The sequence below is a fragment of the Papio anubis genome, chromosome 6, assembly GCF_008728515.1.
Source record: "Papio anubis isolate 15944 chromosome 6, Panubis1.0, whole genome shotgun sequence".
NCBI lineage: Eukaryota > Metazoa > Chordata > Mammalia > Primates > Cercopithecidae > Papio > Papio anubis.
The window spans coordinates 2,718,026-2,744,670 of NC_044981.1; the positions used below are offsets into that span (position 1 = coordinate 2,718,026).

General features: G+C 43.0%; 1 long non-coding RNA gene across 2 annotated transcripts; it reads right to left on the reverse strand.

The window, feature by feature from the left end:
* Positions 1-825: 825 nt before the first annotated feature.
* LOC103883411 lies at positions 826-10,583 on the reverse strand. 2 transcript variants are annotated; one of them, XR_645629.4, is made up of 3 exons: positions 9,722-10,583; positions 8,013-8,282; positions 826-874 (listed from the first exon to the last, which is right to left on the reverse strand). It is a non-coding gene; the product is annotated as an uncharacterized LOC103883411 (long non-coding RNA). The 2 variants fall into 2 exon arrangements; XR_004184163.1 differs by having other exon boundaries at positions 8,013-8,576.
* Between the last annotated feature and the right edge of the window lie 16,062 nt (positions 10,584-26,645).

The window sequence follows — 26,645 nt, forward strand, 5'->3', positions numbered from 1 at the left end:
AGGTTAGGAATTTAACATATGAATTGAGGGCAATGAAGGACAACCCAATTCAGCCCATGACAGTGTCCTAGTGTTTCAAGACAGTTTCTGCACAGATAGACATCATTCTAGCCTTACCTTGCTAATTTTAAAAGACTCCCCACTCCACACACAAGTTGATGCTGTTGTTTTTTTAATAAAACTGTGTAGATCACTTTCCCTTGAAACATTGATGGACAGCTGTGGAAGGTGGGGTATCTGGGATTACATGCCAACATCCAACCTCGCTGGACCTATCCTGCCCCAGGCATTGCACCAATGACTCAGACACACTCACGGATTTAATCCTCCACACACATCTTCTAGGAGGAAGGCCATACACAATCCCCCCAGGATGAGGCTTCTTAAGGCTCCCCAAGGGGAGGTGGGCTTGACCCATTGAATGCAGGATCACTCCCAGTTGTCCTGTAAGCCAAAGAGTTTACCACGCAGAATTATCTTTTCATCGTTATATCCCCAGGACCTGGGCCAAAGTCAACATTCCTACCTGTTTATTAAACTAAGCTGAACTGGAAGAAACTGCTCCAAATACCACTGGATTCTTTGGCTGCCATGCCCTGAGCTATGAGGCATGTGCCTCCTCCATCATTAAGTAAGATGTAACTAAAGAAATGTGCAGGTGCAGTGGCTCACACCTGCAATCCCAGCACTTTGGGAGTGAATCACTTGAGGACAGGAGTTTGAGACCAGCCTGGCCAACACGGTGAAATCCCGTCTCTACTAAAAATACACATAAAAAATTAACCAGGCGTGGTGGCGCATGACTGTAATCCTCAGGCGGCTGAGGCAGGAGAATTGCTTGATCCCAGAAGGCGAAGGTTGCAGTGAGCCGACTCTGTTTCAAAAAAAAAAAAAAGAAATGATTTGCTGATGACTATTGTTCTAAAGTCTTTTGTTTTGTGTCTCCCAGAATAATTAAAAATTGATTGCTTTTCCTTATCTAATAATTTTCTTATCTATCACATAGCAATTTATATGTAGTAGAAATAGTTGTGGAAATAAATTTCTGTCCTTTATATAGTACAATGTTGTTAACAACACAAAACAACATAAAAATTAAAGACCCCACCCTCTGCTGCTTTCACCACCTAGGCATTTGTGTGTGTTGCATGGACACCTCTGCGGCCTCCGCAAAGGCTGGCCCCTCTGGCTTGGCCCGATACGATTTCTGACACGATTCTTTAAAGTTTTGGGGGGAAGACCCATCCTTTGTACGCCTGCATAGGAATGAGAATTCTATTCATTGCTACAATCTTTCTTGTTTCTCCATAGTCAGAAACAACTTTTCTGAGAAATGAAAACCCTAAAAGCTGTCCTGAGAGAGTCAGCTACCAACAATCCCAGAGTGTAAAGGAGAAGAGAGGGCAACAGCAGCAATGGACCGGGCATCACCAAATGGAGACGGGGCAGCCTGTTGTGGGAGGGTCAATCCTAAGATAATCATCCCATCTGTCCATCTTATTCCACGACCGAATTTTAAGCTCCTTAAAGATGGGATTCCATCATGATTGTGTGACCCCTCCCTTCACCCAGCAACACCTAGGATAGAACTCACTGAGCATTCCATCATTCTGAGCAAACTGTCGCAAGGACAGAAAACCAAACCCCGCATGTTCTCACTCGTAAGTGGGAACTGAACAATGAGAACACCTGGACACAGGACGGGGAGCATCACACACCGGGGCCTGTCGTGAGGTGGAGGGAGGGGGAGGGATAGCATTAGCAGAAATACTTAATGTAAATGACGAGTTAATGGGTGCAGCACACCAACACGGCACAGTATACATAGGTAACAAACCTGCACGTTGTGCACATGTACCCTAGAACTTAAAGTATATATATAAAAAAAAACTCACTGAGCATTTGTCTCTGAGGAAGAAAGGAATCTCTTTCCCTTTCTTTCCTTCCTTCCTTCCTCTCTCTCTCTCTCTCTCTCCCCACCTTCCTCCTTCTCTGCTTCCCTTCCCCTCCCACCCCTGCACTCCCCTCCCCTCCCCTCCCCTTCCCTTTCTTTCTCAGGATCTCACTCTCACTCAGGCTGCAGTGCAGTGGTGCAACCTCAGCTGACTGCAGCCTCAGCCTCCTGGGCTCAAGCAACCCTCCCACTTCAGCCTCCTGAGCAGCTGGGATTACAGGCATGCACCATCACGCCCGGCTAACTTTATTTTTTTGTAGAGACAAGTTCTCACTATGTTGCCCAGGCGGGTCTCAAACTCCTGGCCTCAAGTGGTCCTCCCACATTGGCTTCCCAAAATTCTGGGATTACGGGTGTGAGCCACCAGTCCGGGCCAGAAAGGAAATTTTCATCTGAGGAATGTGAGCCCCTTTAAGTCATCAGGTCCAGGCAGGCACTGAAATGTGACAATAGTCACACCTCACTCACCACTTGAGCTGTGTATGTATGTAATCTGCCTGCTATGTGGACTCTTGACCCAATGCCACCACCAATAGCTACAAATTAACCTAACGGTGGCATATGCTGGACAACATAACTTATACCCTATAGTTCAACAACGCCTAGCCGATCACTAATCAATGTTATTTCTGTAAACCAATGAGAATTCTTAACCAACAATGTTGGTAATTGCCTCCTCTCCTGATTCATCCTTTGTTCTCCGGAGCACTTCCCAAGACAACTTGGACGTGTTTCCCAAGCAGCTGTTCTCAACCCTGGCCCAAATAAACTCTCTATATTAATTTTGCCTCAGTTTCTTTTCCTTTAAGTCGACAACTCCTAACTAGTTATTTTCATCCCTTTTCAGGCTTCCTAAGAGGTTACTTTCATTTAGGGTCGTGATATAATAAAAAATATACCTGGTGTTTATCCCCAGTTCCTGGCACAGAGCTCCTAAAACCCTTGGAATTTCCTGAGTAATGGGAGTGTGTTTTGCTATTCAAAATGAGTCCCTTTAGCTACACGTGAGTTTGTGCTGATGAGGCGGCTCTTGGTGATCCCCTGGGGAGGGAAGAAGGGCTGGGAATTGAGTTCAGCCACCAATGGCCAATGAATTAATCAATCACACCTATGTAACGGAACCTCCATAAAAATCCAAAAGACCAGGTTGAGGGAGCATGTGGGTTAATGGACAGACAGAGGTGCTGAGAGGGTGGAGTTCCTCGAGAGGACGTGGAAGCTCTGCACGCACCGCCCACCCCCCTTAACGTGCCCTCTGCATCTCTCCCATTGGTTGTTTCTGCATTGTAGCCTTTATAATAAACTGGTAATAATAGTAAATTGCTTTCTTGAGTTCTGTGAGTCATTCTAGTAAATTATTAAGCCTGAGGGAGGTTATGGGAATCCCCAAATTTGTAGTTGGCCAGGCAGCAGCGTGAATAGCCTGGGAACCCCATTTGTGACAGGTGTCTGAAGAGGGGGCAGTCTTGGGGGGTGAGCCCTCTAACTGGACCTAAGTATTGTCAGAATTGAAATGAATTGTTGGACACCCAGGTGGTGTCAAAGAACTGATTGGTGTGAGGAAAAAAACTCTTAAAGTTCTTTATTCCCACTTACTGATAGTGTTGGTAAGTTCATAACACCTTTTTCTTATCAGTTATGGCTTCATTAGGCTTGACTTACCCGTCTTACTTGCCTAGATTGGTCTTGAACTCCTGGGCTCAAGTGATCTTCCTGCCTTGGCCTCCCAAAGTGCCGGGATTACAGGTGTAAGCCACCATGCCCAGCCTCAGTATTTTTAATACACACAATAAAACTTATTACCTTAAAAATTAAACTTCTCATATGTTAGTCTGAACGAAGTTCCAAATGAGTTAATGCAAAAAAACAAAATTATAAAAGCTCTAAGGCAAAAGACAAGTGAATGTGTATATAATCTAAGTGTCAAGAAGACTTTCTGTGCAAGACTCTGAAGGAAGAAAACATGAAAAAATGGTAAAGTGGACTATTTAAATAAAAAGAAAAAGTGCTTTACTTAAAACATTAATAACACTAAAATGCAAATTAAAAGCACAGGAATTATCTTGCAATATGTATATAACATTGAGAAAAATCTATTGGTAGAGAGCGCTTAAAAACTACAAGAGAAAAAAATGAATATCCCAAGGACAAAAGTAGGCAAATAATAAAAATAGGCTAATTCTAAAAGAAGTATGAATGACTAATAAACAAATGAAAATTTAAATAATGGTGACATGCAATTTTCCTCCCATCAAATTATCAAAGTGATATTTGTAATGGTAAAAATATAAATAGCTGAAATGTCTATCTTTACATAATTGAATAATACATTATAGTTAAGTTACCTAATGGAACACAAGGTAGCCATTGTAAATGATGCCAGAGAGATGTATTGACAGATATTTAACAAAGTCCATGTGATTTTCTGTTGCATGAATTATGCATAGGCACAGTATCTCTGATTTCACAGTTAAAGACACGAAGATCCAGACATATTTTATTTCATGCATCTTTTCTTCCAACCCTATTCTGGCTGAAATCAACTAAAATGAATACCAACAGCAACCTTGTTCATGGGATATTGTACGAGAATGAGCTCTTAAGTCAATGTGTCAGAAAATGAAGGAGACAGAATGCTCAGAGAAAGTGCTCTGGATTAAAACAGTTTTAAGCAACATCACAATGAAATTTGATGCATAACCCTTGAATGGATTCTTGTTCGAATAAACAAGCTATGAAAGGTTATCTCCAAGACTGTTGTTCAAATAAACAAGTTATAAAAGATATCTCCAAGACCGCTAGAAAATTTGAATATGGATTGAGTATGAAAAAGTAATTGTTCATTTTAGTAAGTGTGAGGTTAGTATTATGGTTATATAGGAAAATGTCCTTTTAAAAAATAAGAAATGCATACTGAAGTATTTAGGGGTAAAAAGTAATGATGTGTATAATTCACTGATTTTTTAAAATGTTCAATCCAATATTAAGTTCATCTGCCAAATGTTTCATTTTAAATGTTTCAGTTTTAGAATTTTTTTGTTGTTGTTGTTTTGAAACATTGCATTCCAGCCCGGGCGACAGGGATATAGTCTCGCTCTGTCGCCCGGGCTGGAATGCAGTGGCATAATCTCGGCTCACCGCAAGCTCCGTCCCAGGTTCACGCCATTCTCCTGCCTCAGCCTCCCGAGAATTTTTTTAAGTTTCTATGTTTCTGTTGAGGTTTTCTATCTGTTCACTCACTATGCCATCTACTCCTTAAATCCTTTAACGTATTTATAAGAGCTGCATTGCAGTCTTTGTTAATTTCAACATTTGTGTCACTTTCGTGTCTGTTTTTATTGACTGCTAATTTTTCCTGGTTATAAGTCATATTTACTTATACTATATAGGTTTAGTGACTTTTTAAAATATGCTGGACATTTTGGCACGTAGTTGAGAGTCCAGAAGTCTCAGGCCTTAGGACTAGCGCTAGTATAGCCCTAGAAGATTACTCTAAAATATTCCTAGTAAGACCAAGCTTCCACAAGATCAAATCAACCACCAGTTGTTTCATATATCTTGTCCAGTTTATAGTTAGTAACAATGAGAGGGTAAATCTGATACTTGTTATTCCATCTTGGCTGGAACTAGAAGTAACATGAATTTATTAGGCTCTCAGCCTCAGGTTCATTATCACCTGTGGCAGGAGGGGTCGGGCTAGATAAGTGTTTCTCAACCCATAGCATGCATCAGAATCACCCACCCGGAGGTTCCCATTCTCAGAGTTCCTAAAGTCTTGGGTGCGGCTTGAGAATTCGGAGGCCTGACAAGTTTTCAGGCAATTCCAATATTGCCCATACAGAGAGCCACACTTTGAGAACCACTGGACTAGAGCCAGGTTTTTCAACCCTAGTAGTACATTGAAACCGTCTGGGGAAATTTTTTAAAAATACCAATGCTTAGGCACCAGTCTAAAATAATTAGACTTTTCAGTGGAAAGTAGGATTTTTGTTTGCTTTTTCATATAAGGGCAGTCCTTAAAATTGTCCCATTCACGCTCACTCTTGTGTCTGGGAAGCCAAAGAGAACTGACCTCATGTGCATATATAATTATTTTCTTTTTATTGATTTAATTACATTGACTGTTAAAACTACATGCAAGACAAATAAAAATGCAAACACTGCAATGAGTACACTGAAAACAGAGAAAATATCAAGGCCTAAATAGAATTAATAGCTCCCTCAGCGATTTTTTTAATGTAGCTAAAGTTGAGAACCCCTGGGCTGGATAGTCTCCAGTATCCATTCAGCTCTGACTTCCTACAGTTCCAGGAGGGAAAGCAAGTTGATGAGACAAGGAAAGTTTGTCAAATAGAGTCCCCAGTTCCAAAAGACAGGACACAGGAGCATCCCAGCAGAGATGGCATCCAAGAGAGGACCCTCGAAACTGCATCAGTTTCAAATTTGGCAGAAGGTTCTCACATTCCTGAAGTTGTCACCTACAGTGTATGGTTCTGCCAAAAGTTAGAATTATTTCTCAGATCAGGCACGCTTTCTCCATCTACAATATGAGTTTCCAGTGTAAAAGTTGGATTCATTCCCTTGAATGTACTCTTAAGCAATCACGGAAATTTTTTGAGCTAGAAAATTCTCCAGAGACATAGCCAACATTTTCTTGCTACTAGACAAGTATATTACAGTTTATAAAGCACTTTCACATATGTATTTTGCTGGATTACAAACACCTCATGTGTGGTAGACCAAGCTGATATTTTCTTTTATAAGGCTCTGAGAAGTTATATGGCTTAGGAAAGATTCCACAGCGAATCAGAGACAGTACCTGGACTTTAAAGCTCATAGGGCTGGGTGCGGTGGCTCATGCCTGTAATCCCAGCACTTTGGGAGGTCAAGGCGGGTGGATCACGAGGTTGAGAGTTTGAGACCAGCCTAGCCAACATGGTAAAATCCCATCTCTACTAAAAATACAAAAATTAGCCAGGCGTGCTGGCATGCACCTGTAATCCCAGCTACTTGGGAGGCTGAGGCAGGGGAATTGCTTGAACCCAGGAGGTGGAGGTTGCAGTGAGCTGAGATCACGCCACTGCACTCCAGCCTGTGTGACAGAGCAAGACTCCATCTCGGGGAAAAAAATAATAATAAAGGAAAAAATTAAAAAAGCTCATCAACTCACTCAAAGCCGACTGCCTTCCCACAAGGCAATGAAACCTTTGAGTTTATATAAAAAGTGAGCCATGGAAGAAATTATCACAGGTCTGCAAAGTCCTAACACATTTTTCACTTCCTTTCCTATTCCAGCAGCACTGGCAAGAGTGCTCATGAGTCGCTCCATAACCTGTGGAAGGAAATATCTAATCTGTATCAGTCAGGAGAGATGGATTACTCTGTGGTAACAAAGAATCCCCCAAATCTCAGTGGTTGCAGATAACAAGGTGTCAATTTGTGCTTCAGGCTATAAGTCCATCGTGAATAGGCAGGGACACTTGGAGACCCAAGCACGTAGAGTAGCTATCACCTCATCTGTTGCTGATGTCATGCTAGAGGGACAAAAAGAATTCTAGAGGACCTCAAATTTTCCATTAAATACTTCAGTGTGTGTCACTTCTACACACCACTTGTTGGCCAGAACTGGTCACAAAACCCCAAAAGGAGCCAAAAAGAACCATCCTACTGTATTAGTCCATTCTCATACTAACAAAGACATACCTGTTCTCATGCTGGGTAATTCACAACGAAAAGAGATGTAATTGACTCACACTTTCACATGACTAGGGAAGCCTCAGGAAACTTACAATAATGAGGGAAGGGGAAAGAAACACATTCTTCTTTACATAGCAGCAGGAGAGAGAATGAGAGAAGTGCAGAGCAAAAAGAGGAAAACTCCCTCACAAAACCATCACATCTCATGAGAACTTACTATCATGAGAACAGCATGGGGGAACCACCCTATGATTCAATCACCTCCCACGAGGTCCCTCCCCTAACACGGGGGGATTAAAGTTTGGATTACAATTCAAGATGAGATCTGGGTAGGGACACAGACCCAGACCTTATCACTTACCATGTGCTGGAAGGGAGGAAATCCAGAAATTTCTGGCAAACAACTCTAATGGCTACAAACAATTCCTCCTCCTTACGCAGTGGAGGTCTCCTTGCTTAGGCCATTTGGGCGGCCACATTTCCTTCCACTCCCAGGAGGAGCACAGCCAGAGTAGAGGAGACGCTCGGGATAGACAAAAGCACATCGAATGAAGGGTTTTCTTTATACGGCTCCTTTAAAAGATGATGGCTGGAGCCATTTGCTTCAGAGAGGGTTCTCATGGTGGAGGGTCTGGAAACAGAGCACAGGGAGGAGTGTTTGACAGTTTGTCATCCTTGAGGAGAACAAACAGCTTCTCAGATGGAGCCAGCAGAATGTTGGAGGGGTTGGGAGAGGAGGAGTAGCTCTTGGCTGTTGCACAGCCTGGGGAATTCGGGGGAGGAGGGGGTGACTGAGAAGCAGACTCCTCTCTTCTTCACTCACAGGCAGGGCAGAGGGACCACTAGACAAGGCTGGGTGGCAGGGAGGCAGGAGGCTATGCTTGCCAGGGGGACAGCAATGCGACTGACAGCTTCCAGAAGCCACCTGATGTCAGGGAGGAAGAGTAAGGCCAGTTAGAGCCAAAATCACTGCTCTTTTTTCTCCCCACTCACTTGCAGCCACACTTCTCCCCCGTCCTGCCCAGCACTCAGGACCTTCCCTTATGCCGCCTCTGCTGTCCAAAGACACCTCATCACATGCTCCAGCACCATCGCCTCTGCCCCAAACACCTGTATTAACTCATTAATTAACTACTTTTTCTTCCTCCTCCTCCTTCTTTTCTTCACCACCTTCCCAGAAAATTTCATTCTCCACTCTCTGTAGCATTAACTGCACATTAAGAAGACAGCAATCTGATTAAACTGATTTAAAATAATCACAAACTAGGCCAGGTGCAGTGGCTCATACCTATAATCCCAGCACTTTGGGAGGCCAAGGTGGGCAGACCGCTTGAGCTCAGGAGTCTGAGACCAGCCTGGGCAACGTGATAAAACCCTGTCTCCACCAAAAATACAAAAAACTTGCCAGGCGTGGTGGTGCGTGCCTGAAGTGCCAGCTAGCTACTCAGGAGGCTGAGGTGGGAGGATCGCTTGAGCTGGGAGGCAGAGGCTGTAGTGAGCCAAGATTGTGCCACTGCACTCTACCTGGGGTGACAAGAGTAAGACCCTGTCTCAATTTTTAAAAATTAAAAGAAAAAGAGTATATAATAATAACAAACTTTTATGTTGCGCCCTTACTACAGTCCATGTGCTGTTGCCTAAGTACAGTATGTCACAACCCTAATTCTAAATACAACGCCTTTGGGGTATCCTCCCAGATGAGGAAATCAAGTGTGGGGAGCTGTAGTCATTTACCTAAGAAGGTTTAATTTGTAAGCGGCAGAATAAGGGCCAAACACAAGCCCTCTGGCTACAGAACTCACACACCTAACTGCTATGCCACGTCTCACCCATACTGACGTCGGGTAGCATGACAACTGTCATCAAAACACTCCCAGGGGATCTTGATTTCGGGAATTCCAGGCCACTCGGTGGGGACGTTCTACAGCAGAGATTTGCTCAGTCCCTGGCAGAGCATTCTCAGACCAGGGTCTCTGGCAAACCCCAGCTGGCCTCCTTCCATGCCCAGACCCTTCTTCTCCTTCCCCTAGGTAAGCCCAGAATTTCTCCCCATCCTTGTCTGTCCAGGACCTGTGTTCCTCCCAGCGCTGGCCTCCATCCTGGTCCTCCTGGATGGCTTTGATGAGCTGATGCCTGTCTGAGGGCTCCGCTTCCCCAGGCTTTGGCCAGAGACACACAGGGCTCTTCCCTGGGAACCTAACTCTGCGCTGTCATCTTCAGCTTGTGTCCTGGGATGCTCCACCAACTCGGAAAAGGTGCCTCCTAGGAGGTGGGAGGCGGTCACAGACGGGAGCCCCAGAGTAAAAGTATCCTGGGCACTGGCCAGTTGGAAGAAATGTTGATGATAACAGCCAGTGAGGCAGTACCAGTGCATACTTGTGAAACGCTGGCCCGTAAGTCAGTCTTCCCCGCAGGTGACACAGCTTCAATATCAAAGTCACTGTTTATGCCAGGACATCACATCGTGGCTCTCATGGTCTCCCCACCCTAACCCTCCCCGCTTCTACTCCGGGGTTCTCTGGCGACTGGGCTCAATACGTAGGAATCGAACCACGCCCGTAAGACAATGGACACCGATGAGCCATCCCTGCTGGTTCACCTACATTTACACACTCAGCTACACATCCAGTTTCACACTCTGTATATTTTCTAATCCTAGGTATACACCATATTCCTAGAACCATTGGTCTTTCCTTGCCCTCCTCCAAAGGCAAAATAAACTTAGGGACCCAGGAATCCCTAGGGAGACACGCGGCAGAGGTGACCTAAACCCAAAGCAGTCGCCTGGCGTCCCTCTCCCCCTCCTAAGCCTTCCAGTTAAGACTTCTGTTCTTCTAGGGTCAGGGCAGCTCGGGGGCCAGCACGCTAATAAAGCTAGGAGGCTTCGGGCAAGATAGGCTGGAGACGCCAGGGCAGCCCTAGGGCAGCGGCTCATGTCCTCCCCCTCCCCTGCCCCCGTTCTCCCCTCCCCCTCCCCCATTCTCGGGCCCTCCTCCAGCCTCTCTCCGCGAGGGTGGACGCTGCATCCAGCTCCAGCGCTGCACTGCCCAGGGCCACACAGGGGTCTGGGTGAAGCTCGTCCCCACTGCCAAGCTGCTCGCCCTCCCCCGTTCTGCCACCCGGAGGTCCGGGAAGAAATCACACCCGGGCCAGGGGCAGGGGCTCACGCCTATAATACCAGCACTTTGGGAGGCCCAGGTGGGCGAATCACCTGAGGTCGGGAGTGAGACCAGCCTGACCAACATGGTGACACCTTGTCTCCACTAAAAATACAAAAATTAGCTCGGCGTGGTGGTGCGAGTCTATAATCCCAGCTACTCCTGTGTCTGGAATTGGTTCCTTCCAGTGGGTTCTTGGTCTCGCTGACTTCAAGAACGAAGCCACGGACCCTAGCAGTGAACATTAAAAGTTCTTAAACACGCTGTGTCTGGAGTTTGTTCCTTTAGATGTTCAGATGTGTCTGGAGTTTCTTCTTTCTGGTGGGCTCGTGGTCCACACTGTTTTCAGGAGTGAAGCTGCAAACCTTGGTGGTGAGTGTTACAGGTCATAAAAGCAGCACAGACCCAAAGAGTGGACAGCAACAACATTTACTGTAGACGGCAAAAGAACAAAGACGCCCCAAAGCAAAATAAGACCCAAGCTGGTTGTCACTGCTGGGGAAGGGGGTGGGTGGCCTGCTTTTTTTGTTTTTTCTTATTTGACCCCACCCACCTCCTGCTGATTGGTCCATTTACAGAGAACTGATTGGTCCATTTTACAGAGTGCCGATTGGTCTGTTTTACAGAGTGCTGATTGGTCCGTTTTGACAGCATGCTGATTGGTGCGTTTACAAACCCTTAGCTAGACACAGAGTGCTGATTGGTGCGTTTACAATCTTTTAGCTAGACAGAAAAGTTCTCCAAGTCCCCTACCCCATCCAGAAGCCCAGCTGGCTTCGCCTCTCATTCCGGAGGCTGAGGCGGGAAAACCGCTTGAACCCGGGAGAGGCTGCAGTGAGCCGCGATGGCGCCATTGCACTCCAGCCTGGGGGACGAGAGCAGCTCAAATAAATAAATAGGAATCACCCCTGGCCAAACCTGGCTCAACTCCAGGCATTCCCCACCGGGGATACTGCTGGGTGGTGTCCCGGGATCCAACCCTCCTAGGAGAAGTCCCGCTTCTGAGATCTCAGCTACCTGCACCCTCCCCCCGCCCTCCTGGCCAGAAGCCCCCGAGCAGTTGGGACACATTCGTGTTTGAAGAATACAAGAGGAAGCGCCTGCAGCGCTCAGTTTCCAGCAGAGCAGCGTGGCCGCGGGGTGGGCGTGGGTGGGCGGCCGGGGTGGGCCGGGGACCGTGGACGGTGGGTGCTGCAGGGGACCCACCCACACACCCCCCAACTCGCTCTGCGGTGGCGGGGGGGGGGGTGCCAGCCTAGGCTACAGGTGGGGAGGACTCCCGGTGGCCTAGTGGAAGAGCTGCCCTCTCTCACCCACGCTCGCCATGGGCATGAGCACCTCCACAGCTCTTTTGTGAAAAATGTCTTTGCCAGTACTCTGTCAAAAGCTTCTCTGAATCCGCTCATCTGAGGGGTCGAGAGGATCTGGGCCATTCCTTTACAATCTGCACAAGGGGAGGGAGGTCAGCTACACCCTCCCTTTGCCCCCCTGTCCTTCCCGTAGCCCTAGAACCATTGGTCTTTCCTTGCCCTCCCCCAAAGGCAAAATAAACTTAGGGTCCCGGGATCCCTGGGGAGACACGCGGCAGAGGTGACCTAAAGCCAAAGCAATCACCTGGCGTCCCTCTCTCCCTCTTAAGCCTTCCAGCTAAGGGTTCTGCTCTTCCGGGGTCAGGGCAGCTCGGAGGCCGGTGGGCTAATAGAGCTAGGAGGCTTCGGGCAACTCTGTCAGGCTTCCTGGTGGCGCCCTGGCGCAAGCGACAGCTGGACCCTGAGCCTCAAGTGACCTTCGGAGGCCAGGCACCCACACCTGACACACTGATGACAAATGAACTTGGTTCTGCGCCAACCAGAGCACTAGAGTTAGATGTTTTATGGACACAGCCACCAGAAGCTGCCTTTTCCCAGCCTTTACAAAGCTCAGGACTCTGCCTCTCAGCATATTTCTCCATGAACTGCTGACCGTGCCCTGGACTGACAGGTCAATGGCCTTGGCTTTGTCCTTCTTTCTGTTATGACACATCCATTGTGTGGGTGTTTGGGGCAAAACTGAAACAGAAAGATTCTCACTTTAACATCCTGTTGTGAGGATTTCAGGATCATGGCAAACAGGAGGCAGGACTAGATTGCAACTCTGGACAGAGCAGCCTGCAGAGACTCACATTGAATTTTAGCTCCAGATCAACTGCAAGAACAAACCAGCAATCCTGAGAGGACCCACAGACCCTCTGAAGGAAGCAGACTGCTCCTGCAGGACCCGGGAGACGCCCCAAATACTGAGTGCCCCAACTGTGGAAGTGGGAAAGCGAGACCCTCGTCTCCCAAACACACACTCCCACTGGAGAAGCTGAAGGTGTGTTTGCGGAGAAGTTTCCAACTCTACCTTGAGCAGAGCCAAGTTAGAGAGCTGAGGGAAAAACAGAGGGAGAGGAAGCAGCAGTAAGGCCCTGGGAGCTTGCTGGGTCCCCTAGCAGCCCATTCCTGCTTGGCACCACTGGGATCCTTTGGGAGGGCGGCCTGAGGAGCAGGAGGTAAAACTCCACAGGGAGAAGGATTTCTGTAGCTGAACTTTGTAACAATTTGAAACCCACTAGAAGCTTCCTGGCCAGAACTCGAATCCAGCCTGCAGACTCTGAGGGCAGGGGAAGAACTAAAGCCTTTTTCTTTCTCAGCTGGGAGGTGGAAAGCCTGAGGCAAGTTTTCAAACCCATCTTGCCCGTCACCTGGAAACAGATGCAGGGCTGTCGTGGAGGGCACGGTGGGAGTGAGACCAGCCCTTCAGTTTGCATGGGAGCTGGGTGAGGTCTGTAAGTGCCAGCTTTTTCCCCACTTCTCTGACCCCTGCATGACTCAGCTAGAGGGAGTCATAATCCTCCTAGGTACACAACTCCAGTGACTTGGGAATCTCACCCCCATCCCCCACAGCAGCCCCAGCAAGACCTGCCCCAGGAGAGTCTGAGCTCAGACACGCCTAACCCCGCCCCCACCTGGTGGTCCTTCCCTACCCACCCTGTTAGTGGAAGACAAAGAGCATATCATCTTGGGAGTTCTAGGGCCCTGCCCACCACTGGTCCCTTTACACACTACAACAGCTGATGCTTTCTAGAAATCACTACCTCCTGTTAGGAGACCAACCAGCACAAAAATAGAGCATTAAACCACCGAAGCTAAGCACGCTCATGGAGTCCATTGCACCCTCTGCCATCTCCACCAGAACATGTGCTGGCCACAGCTGACAAACCCATGGACAACTCACATCACAGGAATCTGTACAGACAACCCCAGGACCATCCCAGAGCCAGTTAAACTTGCTGGGTGGCTAGACCCAGAAGAGAGACAACAATCACTGCAGTGCAGCTCACAGGAAGCCACATCCACAGGAAAAGGTGGAGAGAACTACATCAAGGCAACACCCCATGAGACAGAAAAATATGAACAATAGCGATCAGCCCTCGACTTTCCTTCTGACAGAGCCTACCCAAATGGGAAGGAACCAGAAAACCAACCCTGGTAATACGACAAAACAAAGCTCATCAACACCCCGCACCCTCCCAAAATCACACTAGTGCACGAGCAGTGCATCCAAACCAAGAAGAAATCCCTGATTTACCTGAAAAAGAGCTCAGGAGGTTAGTTATTAAGTTAAATCAGGGAGGGACCAGAGAAAGGCGAAGCCCAATGCAAGGAAATCCAAATATTGAAGGAAATAGATAGCTTAAAGGAAAAAAAAAAAAATCAAAAATTCAGGAAACTGTGGACACACTTTTAGAAATGCGAAATGCTCTGGAAAGTCTCAGCAATAGAATTGAACAAGTAGAACAAAGAAATTCAGAGCTCGAAGACAAGGTCTTCGAATTAACCCAATCCAACAAGGACAAAGAAAAAAGAATAAGAAAATATGAACAAAGCCTCCAAGAAGTCTGGGATTATGTTAAATGACCAAACCTAAGAATAATCAGTATTTCTGAGGAAGAAGACAATTATAAAAGTTTGGAAAACATATTCAGGTGAATAATCAAGGAAAACTTCCCCAGCCTGGTGAGAGACCTAGACATGCCAATACGAGAAGCACAAAGAACACCTGGGAAATTCATTGCAAAAAGATCATCGCCTAGGCACATTGTCATCAGGTTATGCAAAGTTAAGAAGAAGGAAAGAATCTTAAGAGCTGTGAGACAGAAGCACTAGGTAACCTATAAGGGAAAACCTATTAGATTAACAGCCAATTTCTCAGCAGAAACCCTACAAGCTAGAAAGGATTGGGGACCTATCTTCAGCCTCCTGAAACAAAACATTTATCAGCCAAGAATTTGTATACATCGAAACTAAGTATTATATGTGAAGGAAAGTGACAGCTGTTTTCAGACAAACAAACGCTAAGAGAATTCGCCATTACCATGCCACCACTACAAGAACTGGTAAAAGGAGCTCTAAATCTTGAAATAAATCCTGGAAACACATCAGAACAGAACCACTTTAAAGCATAAATCACAGAGGACCTATAAAGCAAAAATACATGTTAAAAATCAAAAACAAAAAATGAAAAAAAAAAAAACAGTACAGAAGCAACAAAGAGCATGATGAATGCAATGGTACCTCATATTTCAGTACTATCATTGCATGTAAATGGCCTAAATGCTCCACTTAAAATACACAGAACTGCAGAACAGATAAAAGCTCACCAACCATCTGCTCCCTTTAGGAGACTCACCTAACACATAAGGACTCACTTAAAGTAAAGGAAGTGGAAATAGGCATTTCATGCAAATGGACACCAAAAGTGAGCAGGGGTAGCTATTTTTATATCAGACAAAAAACTTTAAAGCAACAGTGGTTAAAAGAGACAAAGAGGAGGCAAAGAGGGGCAGTATATAATGGTAAAAGGCCTTGTCTAACAGGAAAATATCACAATCCTATGCATGTATGCACCTAACACTGGAGCTCCAAAATTTATAAAACAATTTTATAAAATTTAAAAACAATAGACCTAAGAAATGAGATAGACAACAATACAATAATAGTGGGGGCTTCAATACTCCACTGACAGCACTAGACAGGTCATCAAGACAGAAAGTCAACAACAACAACAACAAAAACAATGGATTTAAACTATACCCTGGAACAAATGGACTTAACAGATACATATGGAACATTTCATCCAACAACCACATAATACACATTCTATTCAACAGCACATGGAACTTTCTCCCAGATAGACCATATGATAGGCCATAACATGAGCCTCAATAAAATTAAGAAAGTTGAAATTATATCAAGCACTCTCTTAGACCACAGTGGAATAAAACTGGAAATCAACTCCAAAGGAACCTTCAAAACAACACAAATACATGGAAATTAAATAACCTGCTCCTGAATGAATTTTGGGTCAAAAAATGAAATCAAGATGGAAATTAAAAAATTCTTCAAACTGAATGACAATGACACAACCTTTCAAAACCTCTGGGATACAGCTAAGGTGGTGCTAAGAGCATAGCCCTAAACGCCTACATCAAAAAGTCTGAAAGAGCACAAACAGACGATATAAGGTCACACCTCTAGGAGCTAGAGAAACAAGAACAAACCAAACCCAAACACCAGCAAAAGAAAGGAAATAACCAAGATCAGAGCTGAACTAAATGAAATTGAAACAAAACAACAACAACAAAAAAATACAAAAGATAAATGAAACAAACAGCTGGTTCTTTGGAAAGATAAATAAAATTGATAGATCATTAGCAAGATTAACCAAGAAAAGAAGAGAGAAAATTCAAATAACCTCACTAAGAAACAAAACAGGAGATATTACAACTGACACCACTGAAATACAGAAGATCATTCAAGGCTACCATGAACATCTTTACACACATAAACTAGAAAACCTAGAAGAGATGGATAAATTCCTGGAAAAATACACCCCTCCTAGCTTAAATTAGGAAGAATTAGATACCCTGAACAGACCAATAACAAGCAGTGAGATTGAAATGGTAATTTTAAAATTACCAACAAATAAAGTCCAGGACCAGACAGATTCACAGCAGAATTCTACCAGACATTCAAAGAAGAATTGGTACCAATCCTTTTGACACCATTCCATAAGATAGAAAGAAGGAACCCTCCCTAATTCATTCTACAAAGCCAACATTGCCCTAATACCAAAACCAGGAAAGGATACAACCAAAAAAGAAAACTACAGACTGATATCCTTGATGAACATAGATGCTAAAATCCTTAACAAAATACCAGCTAACTGAATCCAACAACATATTGAAAAAATAATCCACCATGATCAAGTGGATTTCATACCAGGGATGCAGGGATGGTTTAACATACACAAGTCAATAAATGTGATACATCACATAAACATCATTAAAAACAAAGTTCACATGATCATCTCAATAGATGCAGAAAAAGCATTAGACAAAATCCAGCATCGCTTTATGATTAAAACCCTCAGCAAAATCGGCATACAAAGGACATACCTTAACATAACAAAAGCCATCTATGACAAACTCATAGCCAACGTAATACTGAATGGGGAAAAGTTGAAAGCATTCCCTCTGAGAATGGAACAAGACAAGGATACCCACTCTCACTAGTCCTCCTCAACATAGTACTGGCAGTCGTAGCCAGAGCAATCAGACAAGAGAAGGAAATAAAGGACATCCAAATCGGTAAAGAGGAAGTCAAACTCACTGTTTGCTGATGATATGATTGTTTACCTTGAAAACCCTAAGGACTTCTCCAGAAAGCTCCTAGAATTGATAAAATAATTCAGCAATGTTTCCGGATATGAGATTAATGTACACAAATCAGTAGCTCTTCTATACACCAACAGCGACCAAGCAGAGAATCAAATCAAATAAAAAAGAAGTGAAACTGTCACTGTCTGCTGACAATATGATCATTTACCTTGAAAACCTGAAGGACTCCTCCCGAAAGCTCCTAGAACTGATAAAATAATTCAGCCATATTTCCTGATATGTGATTAATGTACACAAGTCAGTAGCTCTTCTATACACCAACAGCGACCAAGCAGAGAATCAAATCAAGAACTCAACCCCTGTTACAATAGCTAAAAAAATAAAAATAAAAAAATAAAAAATAAATAGGAATATACCTAACAAAGGAGTTGAAAGACCTCTACAAGGAAAACTAAGAAATAAAAAATAAATTAAAAAAACACTGCTGAAAGAAATCATAGATGACACAAACAAATGGAAACACATCCCATACTCATGGATGGGTAGAATCAATATTGTGAAAATGACCATACTGCCAAAAGCAATCTACAAATTCAATGTAATCCCCATCAAAATACCACCATCATTCTTCACAGAGTTAGAAAAAACAATTCTGAAATCCATATGGAACCAAAAAAGAGCCCACATAGCCAAAGCAACACTAAGCAAAAAGAACAAATCTGGAGGCATCACATTACCTGATTTCAAACTATACCATAAGGCTGTAGTCACCAAAACAGCATGGTACTCGTATAAAAATAGGCACATAGACCAATGGAACAGAATCCAGAATCCAGAAATAAACTCAAATACTTACAGTCAACTGATATTCAACAAAGCAATCAAAAACATAAAGTGGGGGAAAGGATACCCTTTTCAACAAATGGCACTGGGATAATTGGCTACCCACATGTAGGAGAATGAAACTAGATTCTCATCTCTTACCTTATACAAAAATCAACTCAAGATGGATTAAGGACTTAAACCTAAGACCTGAAACTATAAAAATTCTAGAAGATGACATTGGAAAAATCCTTCTACACATTGGCTTACACAAGGATTTCATGACCAAGAACCTGGAAGCAAATGCAATAAAAGCAAACATAAATAGCTGGGGCCTAATTAAACTAAAGAGTTTTTGCACAGTAAAAGGAACAGTCAGCAGAGTAAACAGACAACACACAGAATGGGAGAAAATCTTCACAATCTATACCTCTGATAACGGACTAATGTCCAGAATCTACAAGAAACTCAAACAAATAAGCAAGAAAAAAAGAAACAGTCCCATCAAAAATTGGGCTGGCATGAATAGACAATTCTCAAGGCCGGGCGTGGTGGCTCACACCTGTAATCCCAGCACTTTGGGAGGGCGAGGCAGGCAGATCACCAGGTCAGGAGTTCAAGACCAGCCTGACCAACATGGTGAAACCCCGTCTCTATTAAAAATACAAAAATTAGCCGGGCGTGGTGGCGTGTGCTTGTAATCCCAGCTATTCAGGAGGCTGAGGCAGGAGAATCACTTGAACCTGGGAGACGGAGGTTGCAGTGAGCGGAGATCGCACCACTGCACTCCAGTCTGGGTGACAGAGTAAAACTCCATCTCAAGAAAAAAAAAAATGAATTAAAGAAAAAATGCTCAACATCACTAATGATCAGGGAAATGCAAATCAAAACCACAATGCAATACCACCTTATTCCTCCAAGAATGGCCATAATCAAAAAATCAAAAAACATTAGATGTTGACATGGATGCAGTGATCAGGGAATACTTCTAAACTGCTGATGGGAATGTAAACTAGTACAACCACTATGGAAAACAGTGTAGAGATTCCTTAAAGAACTTAAGGTAGAGCTACCATTTGATTCCGCAATCCCACTACCCAGAGGAAAAGAAGTCATGTAAGATACTTGCACAGGCATGTTTATAGCAGCACAATTCACAATTGCAAAATCCTGGAACCAACCTAAATGCCCATCAGTCAACGAATGGATAAAGAAACTGTGATATATATATATATGTATACACATGTATATATACACACACACATATGTGTATATATATGTATATGTGTGTATATATGTATATGTGTATATATACGTATATATGATGGACTACTAATCATAAAAAGGAATGAATTAACAGCATTTGCAGTGACCTGGATGAGATTGGAGACAATTATTCTAAGTGAAGTAACTCAGGAATGGAAAACCAAACATCATATGTTCTCACTGATATGTGGAAGCTAAGCTATGAGGATGCAAAGGCATAAGAATGATACAATGGACTTTGGGGACTTGAGGGGGAAGAGTGGGAGGGGGACACGGGATTATAGACTACAAATATGGTGCAGTGTATACTGCTCAGGGTGATGGGTGCACCAAAATCTTACAAATCACTGCTAAAGAACTTACTCATGTAACCAAATACCACCTGTACCCCCGATAACTTATGGAAAAATAAAACAAATAAACAAAACCCTGTTGCAACACTATTCAGAAAAAAATGTTGCCTCTCTTTCTCTTTCCAGCCAAGAATTAGAAAGTTGGATGTTATCTCAAACCTTAGGTCAATGACAAAAGCCACAGTGGATGTTTGGCTTGTGTGATTAGCCTTTCGTAGGCAGAGCTGGCTTCAGGAGCCTGTGATCTGTGTAGTTCCCAAAGACCTCACCCTCAGGAGGGCTCACCCTGGAGTTGATGCGCTGCTGTTGGTGTCCTAAAATTCTAACAATGGGCCTGTCATTTGCATTTTGGGCCTCGTAAGTGATGCCACTTATCCTGGTGCTAGGTGTGGAGGGTACAGCTATGGGAAAACTGCCCTCAAGCTCATGATCATGTGAGGGTTAGCCAGTGATATGGGGTGCGGGACTGGAGACTGATGGAGGGGAAAGAGTGGAAAGGAAGGGGTTTCCAGGTAGAAGTTGGAAAACGCAAAGCTCAGAGGTGAGAGAGAGTATGGAATCATCAGGAAACTCCAAATAGTTCAGTGAGGTTGGAGTGGAGGGCTGCAGTGGAGAAATGGCAAAGGTGGGAGAGGAGAGCCAGTTAAATCAGGAGCCGCCTTGTTATCTCCTATAAAAGAGTGTGATCTTCATCCTCAAAGCAATGGGAAACTACCAAGGCTCATCATAAGACCCAGGTTCTCTCCCTGGGCAGGCACTGGACCACATGTTCTAGGCTCCTTGAAATCAGGTGTGGACCTGAAACTGAGTTCTCACCAGTGGCCTGCAGGTAGGTGTGATGTGGGCCAACACCAGGCATGGCCCTCCACACTCTTTCTTCTTCTGCAGCATCCGTAGAAGGCATTGGTGAATGCTTGTGGATCTTAGGCCTCTGAATCACCACCTGAAACAATCGTTTTTTATTTTATGTGAGCAAGAAATAGATTTCTATTGTGTTACACTATGGAGACCGCAGGTTTATGTTGCAGCAGCTAGGATTACCTAGATTTACTTTCAGGAAAGACTTCTCTGCAAGGAATGTGGAGAATGGGTTGGAGGAGGCAAGAAGAGGAAGGAAGACAAGTGAGAATACATGTGTAGGAATCAACTGAGTGATTGCTATAGGCAACCTATAGGCAGTCTCAAAAGGTGCTATTTAAATTTGCATGACAGAGTGACAGGGGGAAGAAGGTGTCCTATAGTCCAGCTTGGGTAACTGCACGGATTGTCTTGCCTTTCAGTTTAATGCAACTGATAATTCATAAGGAGCAGAAGACAGTGAGTGAGGTGTCCAGTATGCAGAGCTGATGAAGTGAACTCGATTCCTGCTCTGGTGCATCCAGTCCTAGAGCTGAAAAATTAAAGAAGGTGTATTGGGAAGGTGGGTAATAATCTTGGCTTTGGATACATTGAGATAGAGATACTTGTTGTGTGTCCAAATGGAAGGGTGGGATGAGCAAGTAGAGATTTGGGTCTGCAGCTCAGGAGAGAGATCTGAGCTCTGGGCTGGCAGTCAGGCCATGGATGAGGGCCAGACCCATTTTGGAGAAAGTGGATGAAAGAAGACTCAGGCCAGCCCCACAAGGGATAGCAATATTTACAGCATGGGCCAGGGAAAGGGTAGGACAATGAGACTGAGCAAGAGAGGCCAGGAAGGTAGAAGGAAGATCAGGACCCAAAACAAAAAGTGTTTCTTAGGGAAGAAGTCTCCAAAAGGGTCAAATACTGCCGAAAAATCAGGTTTCTATTGAACTTAGGAAGAAGGAGGGTGTTGGTGACCATTTGTTTAGTGTCGTGGTGGAGCACAAAGCAGATTGGAGTTGGCTGAGTAAGAAGTAAGCAATCACACAGCCTGGAAGCTAGAAGATTCATACATTTGACTACATAAAAGCTCTTCTTTTTAATTTCACATGGTGAAAACACTGTAAACAAGATAAAATACAAATAACAATATATGCATATATTTATGACTCATTTCACAGACAAAAGGCTAATCTCTTTCTTACCTTTTTTTTTTAAGAGATGGGGGCCTCACTACATTGCCCAGGCTGAAGTGCATTGGCTATTAACAAGCACAATCACAGTGCACTACAGCCTCCTGGGCTTAAGCTGTCCTTCTGCCCCGGCCTCCCGAGCAGCTGGGACTACAGGTACGTGCCCCTGTGCTCGGCTTAATTCCTTGAATACATAAAATGCTTCTACTCATTCATGCATAGTAGACCTACACTCCCAAAGAAAAATACGGGCAAAGTATATGAAGTCAGTTCACAGAACAGGAAATAAAAACAGCTCTTAAACAAAAGAAAAGCAGAAATAGACTTTACTCATGAAAAGAGGAAGTCAATGTTCAATTGCCATTCTCATTAAAAACTCTTATAAAAACCAAGGATAAAAAGATATTTTCAAAACCCATTTATATGGATTTTATTTCAATTTCAATACCATGTCACTTAGTATTAGACATGTGGTTGTATAATGGAGTTCTTCTTTCTTTAGATTATGTGCAGACTACAGAATTAGATTTTCCTTGTTAAAATTCTAAATATTACAGAAATATAGAAGGCAAAAAATGGAAGGTTCTTTCCCATATCTCCTTCCCCAAACCTATCTCAGAGACAACCTCTGTTAGCAGTGAAAAGTGTCACCTTTTAAACCTCTTCCCATAGATTCACATACATGAATGTACATATACAGGGTTTCATTCATATAAATGAGATCATATTATACACATTGCATTGCAAGTTACATTTTTCACTTAATTTGTGTTCATGGTCTTTTACAATAAGTGCATTTGAACCTATTGTGATTTTTTAAATTCTGCATAGTTCATACTACAATTAAATTATTCTCCTATTGAAGGAAAAATTAAAATTGAATTAATTCCACTTCATTTTCTTTGTTTTTTCCCTCCCTTCCTCTCTGCCTTCTTTCCTTCTTTTTCTTTTTCTTTCCTTTTTTGCTATTCAGAAATAATGCTAACTGTATGCTTAGAAATGGTTCAGATGGTAAATTTTGTTTTTCTTTACCACAATTTTTTAAATAATCCTACAAAAATGCCTTTAAAAATACTACAGAGAAAACCTCAACATATCTAAGCATGTATGCAAATACTTATGTAGATCAGACATCTAAAAGTGAAATCCTGGCCCAAAAAGAATGTCCATTTAAAATGGAAAGGCTGGCCGGGCGCGGTGGCTCAAGCCTGTAATCCCAGCACTTTGGGAGGCCGAGACGGGCAGATCACGAGGTCAGGAGATCAAGACCATCCTGGCTAACACGGTGAAACCCCGTCTCTACTAAAAAATACAAAAAACTAGCCGGGCGAGGTGGCTGGCGCCTGTAGTCCCAGCTACTCGGGAGGCTGAGGCAGGAGAATGGCGGGAACCCGGGAGGCAGAGCTTGCAGTGAGCTGAGATCCGGCCACTGCACTCCAACCTTGGCGACAGAGCAAGACTCCGTCTCAAAAAAAAAAAATAAAATAAAATAAAATAAAATGGAAAGGCTGCCCACTTCCTTTCAAAAACCCTTAATCCACATTCCCACACACAAGGTAAGGATGCCTGTTTTCTCATATGCTCACCAACACTGGATATTATCAATCTCTAAATTAAAACAGAGCAGAACAAGAATTTCTGTCATGATTGTGCACTCTGTGTGTTGGTTCATTTGTGTTGCTATAAAACACACACACACACACACACACACACACACACGAGGCTGGGTAATTCACTGGCTCACAGTTCTGCTCACTGTACAAAAAGCATGGCACCAGCATCTGCTTCTGGTGAGGCCTCAGGCTGCTTCCACTGATGGCAAAAGGTGAAGGGGAACTGCCATGTGCAGAGATCACAAGGCAATAGATCAAAAGCAAGAGACAGAGGGCAGGGGTCAGGTTTTTTGTTCTCAAGGGAACAAATAAAGCCAGAAGTCACTCATTACCTCGAAGATGGCACCAAACCATTCATGAAGGATCTGCCCCCATGATCCAAATACTTCCCATTAGACCCCATCTCCAACATTGGGGATCATGTCTCAACACGAAATGTGGGGGTACAAACATCCAAACCATTGTATGTTGTCTCATAATGGCTAGGTAATGCAAAACAGACAAACACAAAACAATAAACAAAAAACAGACACTAGAGGCGTATCAGTTAGAAGGATGTCCTCTTTCTTATTTGCATATACCATTACATACATAGTAAAGATCATTTGCCTATTGCAAAATCATATAGCAGAAACTCCAAGATGATTTACTGAAAATTCTTAAATTACCAAAAGAATATACCAAATTGGTCATGCACAAGATAAATTTATAAACGTCAATGGTTTACTTATATGCCATCCATAATCAGGTTGGGGGAAATGCTATTGTTTAAAATTGTTACTAAAATTTAGAAATAACCATAACAAGAAAAAAAAAAAAAAAAGATGTGTAGGATTTATATTGAAAAAAACTCAAAAAAAAAAAAAAGGTCTTAATAAAAGTAGTATAACAAAAGGGCTTGAATAAATGGAGACTCTTCTCATTTTCCTTAATGAGATGACTAAACATTGTAAATACATCAATTTACCCAAGTAATTTATATGCTTAATGTCATGCTAACCCTTCCCCCCAAAAAACTCTCAACAAGTTAAAAAAATTACTTAGGTTTTTAAAAAATTATTCTAAAGTTCACTTAGAAAAATAAAGATGGAAAAATAGGAATGAACACTAGGGAAAAATAGATTTACAAATAATATCCAGAAATTGGCTATTAAGAAATAAATGAAATTATGCTTTCTCCTGAATGTCAATAACACAAAATCAAATTCCATGTGAATTAAATCATTACAAAAATAAAAGTTTAGAGGAAAAAATAACTTTTATTTAACTAGTTTGTGAATGGAAAAGTACTTGTAAGAATGGAAGTGGTGTCAGAAATCACAAAGGGAAAAATCTAGATTTGATTATAGAGGAAAACAAAATGCTGTTTATTAATGAAACATCGTAACAAAATTTAAAAGGCAATACAAGAATGAGAAAAAATATAAGACGGAAGGATAATATCTTTAATAGGCAAAAAGATATGTAAAAACCGAGTAGAAAAGTAGGTGTGTGAATGACAATTCATAGAGGAGGAAATTCAAGAGCCAATAAATGCATAAAACACTTTCACCACTAATGAAAGAAATGCAGTAAGTATCTGCATATGATACATAATATCATATTATGTATGATATGTATCATATTATGTATCATATGCACAATATCAAAAGATACTGAGCTAGGGCTAGGCTCAGTGGCTCATGCCTGTAATCCTAGCACTTTGGGAGGCCGAGGTAAGCAGATTGTTTGAGGCCCGGAGTTCAAGACCAACATGGCCAACGTGGTGAAACCCCGTCTCTACTGAAAAATACAAAATTAGCCGAGTGTGGTGGCAGGCACCTGTAATACCAGCTACTTGGGAGGCTGAGGCAAGAGAATTGCTTGAATCCAGGAGAAGGAGATTGCAGTGAGCCCAGATCATGCCACTACACTCCAGCCTGGGTAACAGAGTGAGACCCTGTCTCAAAAAAAAAAAAAAAACTGAACTAGGCACTTGACCTCCAAGATGTCCACTTGGCCACTTGGCTCTTTTCCAAGTGTACTTCACTTTCTTTCATTCCTCCTCCTCTAAAGTTTTAATAAACTTTCACCCCTGGTCTAAAACAAACAAACAAACATCTTTCATCTCATTTTTTACTGAGCATTATCTATCAAAGGGATTGGATGTCCCATCTAGTTTGTACTTTAGTTTCTAGCTCATTACATAAGAAATGCAAATAAAAAACACAATGAGATACCACTTCACATCCACTAAGATGGCTATAACATATTTTTTTAAAAAAGGAAAAGGAAACTAGTAAGTACATTCGCATTGCTAGTGGGAATGTAGAATGGTTCAACTGCTGTGGAAAGCAGTTTGTCTGTTCCTTAAAAAGCTAAACATAGAATTACCATATGACCCAGCCGCTCCACTCCTAGACGTATACCCAAGAGAATGCAAAATAGGCACTCAAACAAACACAGGTACACAAACATTCACAGCAGCACTATTCCCAATAGCCAAAAATAGGAAACTACACAACGTCCATCAGTGAATGAGTGGACACATAAATTGTGCTATAAACACCTAGTACAATATTATTTGGCCATAAAAATGAAGTGTTGATACATGCTCTTATGTAAATAAATCTCAGAAACTCGTGCTACGTGAAAGAAGCCAGACACAAAAGGTCTCAAACAATTCAATTTATATGAAATATGAAGAACAGATAAATCCATACAGACAGAAAGCAGATTGGTGGTTGCCAGGGGCTGGAGGAAAGAAGAAATGGAGCGTTATCTGCTTAATGGGATGGGGTTTCCTTTTAGAGGAGAAAAATTTTTTTGGAACTTTAAATAAAGGTGGTGGTTACACAACGTTGTTAACAATACTAAACGGCACTGAACTTCTCACTTTAAAATAGTTAATTTTATGTTATGTGAATTTTACCTCAATAAAAAAATTCTTAAAAAACAATAAACTCAAGTGATATCCAGCCATTAAAAAAATAAGTTACAGGCCAGGTGCGGTGGCTCACGCTTGTAATCCCAGCACTTTGGGAGGCCGAGACGGGCGGATCACGAGGTC